Source organism: Arachis hypogaea, chromosome 3 (genome assembly GCF_003086295.3).
Source record: "Arachis hypogaea cultivar Tifrunner chromosome 3, arahy.Tifrunner.gnm2.J5K5, whole genome shotgun sequence".
NCBI lineage: Eukaryota > Viridiplantae > Streptophyta > Magnoliopsida > Fabales > Fabaceae > Arachis > Arachis hypogaea.
Window position 1 is genome coordinate 40,484,175 of NC_092038.1, and position 5,691 is coordinate 40,489,865.

Consider the following 5,691-nt stretch of genomic DNA (forward strand, 5'->3'; position numbering starts at 1 on the left):
TATAAGAATAAAAATACACGCAAATATCTTCGTGTTACACTCAAATTTGCTGTAAATACAGAAAAATATTTTCTCTAATGCTACATTTTTTTCTTTTAAATTGAATCAAGCCTCAGCCACTTGATTGAATTCAAAATAATAATCAATTTCGTTCTGGTTCAATTGATAATCTGAACTTGAATTATTCATTATCTTCAACAACGAGATAGCTGATGATAGAGGAGAAAGAGAAAAAAAAAGGAGGAGAAGAAATTTCAATGAAAAAATAAGGAGAAAGAGGAGGAGAAGGAAGAAGTGGTGTTGATGATGACCATAACGAAGAAGAAGAAGAACGTGCAGTAACGATACGAAATGCGTGAATATAAATGACTTGTAAAAATTTGTATGAAAAAAATGCTTGTATGTAAAGAATAATTCTTTTTTTTGAAAATGGGTTCGGTCTAGTCAGTGTTTGGTTAGACTCAAATTAGATCCTAATAGTTTATTGAGTCTAACTATATACATATTTGAAAGTTATGTATAACAAACTAATAAAATATTATATTTAAAAGTTAACTTTTAATAAATATTACTAAAAAATTATTTTTAAAAAAAATAACATTATATAATATAAAATATTAAAGTAGACACTCACATACAATTATTTTTATATAAAATTAAAAACTGTTAAATGATTTGATATTTTTTACTCAATTATCATCTAATAAATCTTAGCTATCATTTTTATACAAAAATAATTACATGTGAATTTTTACCAAATATTAAATAAAGTATAATATTTTATTATTAATTTTGCTAAAAAATATATAATTTAGTTTTTGTAATTTGAATTCTAATCGAATTAGATTTATCTAAAACATAACTCATCTCCAAACCCAATCCAAAACCAGCATCAAACAAAAATAATAAATTTAAACCCAATAAAACATTGTTTTTAAATTGGATGAATTTTGGATTTTTGAGGCTTGTATTCTAATAGCAAAGTTATTTGCCTCCTAAAATGCCTCCAAGTTCGATTCTCAATAATAACAACTGAATTGTAATTGACAAATTTTGTAGTGTGTAAATTGGATTATATATATATATATATATATATATATATATATATATATATATATATATATATATATATATATAAAAAGATCAAATCTGATAAGATTTTAAATTCTTCTATAAGAGACATGTTAAGAAAATATTTAAAAATTTAGTACAATCTTAATAATAAGGAATACTAACAATTTTTCATTTATGAATATGTCAATATATTTTTTTTTTTATCGTGGGTAGGATCAGAAACCTGATCCAACGCGAAACAACACAACAACCAGATCACATATTTAAATAGAGAAACATAGCTAACTCTCTCTCTTAAATCCTACAAAACATCCTCACAAAATAACCTAAAACTCCTCCTCTAATGACTTTTGCTCTCCTAATTGGTTTTTCCTTTTTTTTTTAATTATGTAGTATGGTAGTATCCTGTTTTAATGGTGTATTTTGTTGTGATAAATCACTACTAGAAAATTAGTTATTATAGACGAATATTTCCGACGAATTTTATCCCACGAAAATACAAAAGGAATTCTAGAGGAATTTTTAGTCAGAAAACAAAAAAATGAATTAGCATAAATTACACACGAAAAAGAGAATCCGTCGATAATTCCGTCGAAAAAATTAATTTTTTTTCCATGGGAAATAGTTACAGACGGAAAATCCGTCTATAATTAAGTAGACAAAAATGGTGCATTTTATTAAATTATTACAGACAAAAAATCTGTCTGTAATTTAAATTTTCCATCGGTAAATATTGAGATAACCCTAATTTTATCACCACCCATTTACACTCCATTCGAACGTTGCTGTAGAAGGTGCTGTCAAACTCTTCGCCCTCATCCCTCGAACTCTTCTCCTCCGGTAGAAAGTGCTATCGCCGCCGGCGGGACAGACCGTGGGTGCCTTCGTCATCTGGGAAAGCTCTACTCGGCCATCTTCACATCGTTCCTCCTCTCCTCGCCGTTGCACGAAGTTCTGAGTTGAGCTCGTGGCATCGCCGTCGCGAAGGGTTCCTCCCCTCCTCGCCATGCATTGTTTCTGATTCTCTGCTCCTCGCCGTTTTTGATTTAGGATTAAGGTAGCATTTGCCTTTGATTTTGTGATTTCATTTCCGATTTTGTGATTTAATCTTTGCGTTTGCCTGCTTCTCCTAAATTTGGATTAACTCATCGAGTTCTTTGATTATTCACCATGAAAGAGCCATTGTGTCAAGTTTTGTAATGACTTGATTGTTTATTTGACAGTTCATGAATTGCTTCCCATGGCACTGCCCTTGCTGATTCAGAGTTTGCTGAGAGTTATGGTGAAAGTGCTACAGGAGCCGTAGTTCACAAGACTCTGCGATTTTTGCGGTGCTGAGCTGAGTTTGAGGTTTGGTTTACTTATCATAGAGGATTGTAATTGGCACTTCTATGCGGTTTGGTTTACGCTGTAGACTTTGGGGATTCTTAATTTATGTGTCTCGGTGTGTATGTGTGCTGATAATCGGTGTTATAATTTCTGTACTTTCAATTGGAGAGTTTTTCCTCTTTGGTGATGTTTTTTGCAATCTTCATTAGGTGAATTTTTGGAAATTTGAATCTTTGAATTGAAAGTGTTGGGCTTTGGAGGTTTTGTATCTAGTCTGCTAATGCTTGTTTTCTGAACTTCTCCTAATGCCTCTTTCTGTGTAGAAGCATGCCTATTCTTAATGTTTAGTAAGAATTAGGGTTTCTCGTATGTAGTTGTTGGATTGTGATTCTCCTTACATGGAAAGGGTACTTTGTACTGTTCAATTTATGTGTTTGTTCTATAACTTGAAAGCTTATTGTTACTTCTTAATGACGGTGTTTCAGTTTATTTGGTTGTTTGACTTGTATTAGTTCCAGATTAGTTTTCCTTTTGCAGATATATATGTCTGCCACTAACCTCTCTTTTTAATTTAGATCTACAACTGTAGTTGTCCTGAGGTGAGCAGAAAGTATCAGTTTTTGGCATATTCAAAAAGGTTTTGTTATTGGAGGAACTCAAGTGAAGTTTGGAAGTTTAGAAGATCAGGGGTATAATTGTGCTGAATCTACCTGTTACACAGAGCTCGTGAACTATGTGAAGAATATTTTCATTTAGTAGTTGTTGTTGTAGTGGTGGTGATTTTTATGGTGTCACATAACTACACTTTTGATATATAATATTGATGGAAGAGGTGAATTTTCTTTCAGATTTCATGCCTTTGAAAATGGATCCTAATTTCAACTCTAGTTTCCTCAATGGATTTAGATTCAGCCAAGTTCCCACTATCCCCAATGTAGAGGAAAGTGCCCTGATCCTGTAAATGGGTTGGAAACCATGAACTTTGGATTCATGAACTTTGGAAACCATAAAATTTTAGTATATGACATTACTTTTATGAACATTGTTTCTTAGAAAAAAAATTCCGATCAAGTATTCAATTTAACTGTGCATACTACTTATTTTATTATTATTTATCTTTGAAAAAAATGGCAAGGATATGTAATGAAGATGTATGCCTTGTGGATAGTGTAAGTTCGCACACTATTCTCAAAAGTAATATATATTTTACCCATCTGGTGCTAAAAGAAGAATGTGTTAATACTATTATTGGCTCAGGCAATGTGATTGAAGGCTCCGAAAGAGCTATAATTTTGTTCTCCGGAGGAACAAAATTTATTATAAATAATGCACTATTGTCTACCAAGTCTCTAAGAAACTTGTTGAGTTTTAAAGATATTCGCCGAAATGGATATCATATTGAGACTATGAATTAGGGAAATAATGAGTATTTATGTATCACAACTCATGATTCAAATAAGAAAGTTATATTAGAAAAGTGACCCTCACTTTCATCTGGGTTGTATTATACCAAGATTAGTGCAATTGAATCACATGCCATTGTAAACCAGAAGTTTACTAGCGCAAATGAATTCATAACTTGGCATGATAGATTGGGTCACCCGGGAACAACCATGATGAGGAGAATTATTGAAAACTCCCATGGACATTCACTAAAGAACCAGAAGATTCTTAAATCTAGTGAATTTTGTTGTGCTGTATGTTCTCAAGGGAAGTTAATTTTAAGGCCATCACCAGTAAATATTGGATTTGAGTCCCCTAAATTCCTAGAAAGTATTCAAGGTTATATATGTGTATTTATTCATCCACCATGTAGATCTTTTAGATATTTTATGGTCCTATACACGCATCTTCGAGATGGTCACATGTGTGCTTATTATCTTCTCGCAACCTGGCGTTTGTGAGATTACTGGCTCAAATTATTCGATTAAAAGCACAATTTTCAGAAAATCCAATCAAAGCAATTCGTCTTGATAATGCTGGTGAATTTACTTCCCAAGCTTTTGATGCTTACTGTATGGCTAATGGAATAAGTGTTGAACATCCAGTAGGTTATGTTCACACACAAAATAGGTTAGCAGAATCACTTATTAAATGCCTCCAATTGATTGCTAGACCCTTACTTATGAGAACAAATCTCCCAACCTCAGTTTGGGGGCATGCTATTTTACATGCCGCAACACTTATTCGTTTGAGGCCAACGAGTTACCATCAATTCTCTCCTATGCAATTAGCTTTTGGCTAGCAACCAAATGTTTCCCATTTAAGAATATTTGGGTGTGCGATATATGTTCCCATTGCACCACCTAATCGCACCAAAATGGGACCCCAAAGAAAATTGGGGATATATGTTGGATATGATTCTTCCTCTATAGTAAGGTATCTTGAGATACAAACTGGAGATGTATCCTAGCTTGCGGATTGTCATTTTGATGAATCAAAATTTCCAACATTTGGGGGAGAGAATAAGCTTCCTGAAAAAGAACTTAATTGGAATGCATCATCGTTGATGAATTTAGATCCTCGATCAGGGCAATGTGAACTAGAAGTTTTAAAGATTATACATTTGCAAAGAATAGCAAATGAATTGCCTGATGCATTTTCCGATACAAAGAGGATAACCAAATCTTATATACCAGCGAAAAATGCCCCAATTCAAATTGATGTCCCAGTAGGACAAGTTGCCACCGAAGCAAATACACGCCAGAAGCATGGTATGCCTGTCGGTTCCAAAGACAAAAATTCTCGAAAGAGAAAAGAGGTAAATACTATTCCTATTGAAGAAGACATAGTAGAGACACATGCAGTTGTCCAAAATTCTGATATAGTTTTAACGCCAGAAGACGTTCAGGTACCTGAAAAATGTGAAAATAACGAGATCTCGATAAATTATGTCTTTACAGGAGAGAAATGGGACTGAAATAAGACAATTGTCAATGAAATATTTGCATGTAATGTGGCATTAAAAATCATGCATGAAAGTAAGGATCTTGAGCCAAGATCAGTCGAAGAATGTCGACAAAGGAATGATTGGCCAAAATGGAAAGAAGCCATGAAGGCTAAGTTAGACTCACTTGCAAAACATGAAGTCTTTGGACCTGTAGTCCGTACACCAGAAGATGTAAAACCTGATGGATACATGTGGGTATTTGTGAGAAAACAAAATGAGAAAAATGAAGTTGTGCGCTACAAATCCCGACTTATGGCACAAGGTTTTTCACAAAGGCCTGGTATAGATTATGAAGAAACGTATTCCCCTATAGTGGATGCGATAACATTGCGTTATTT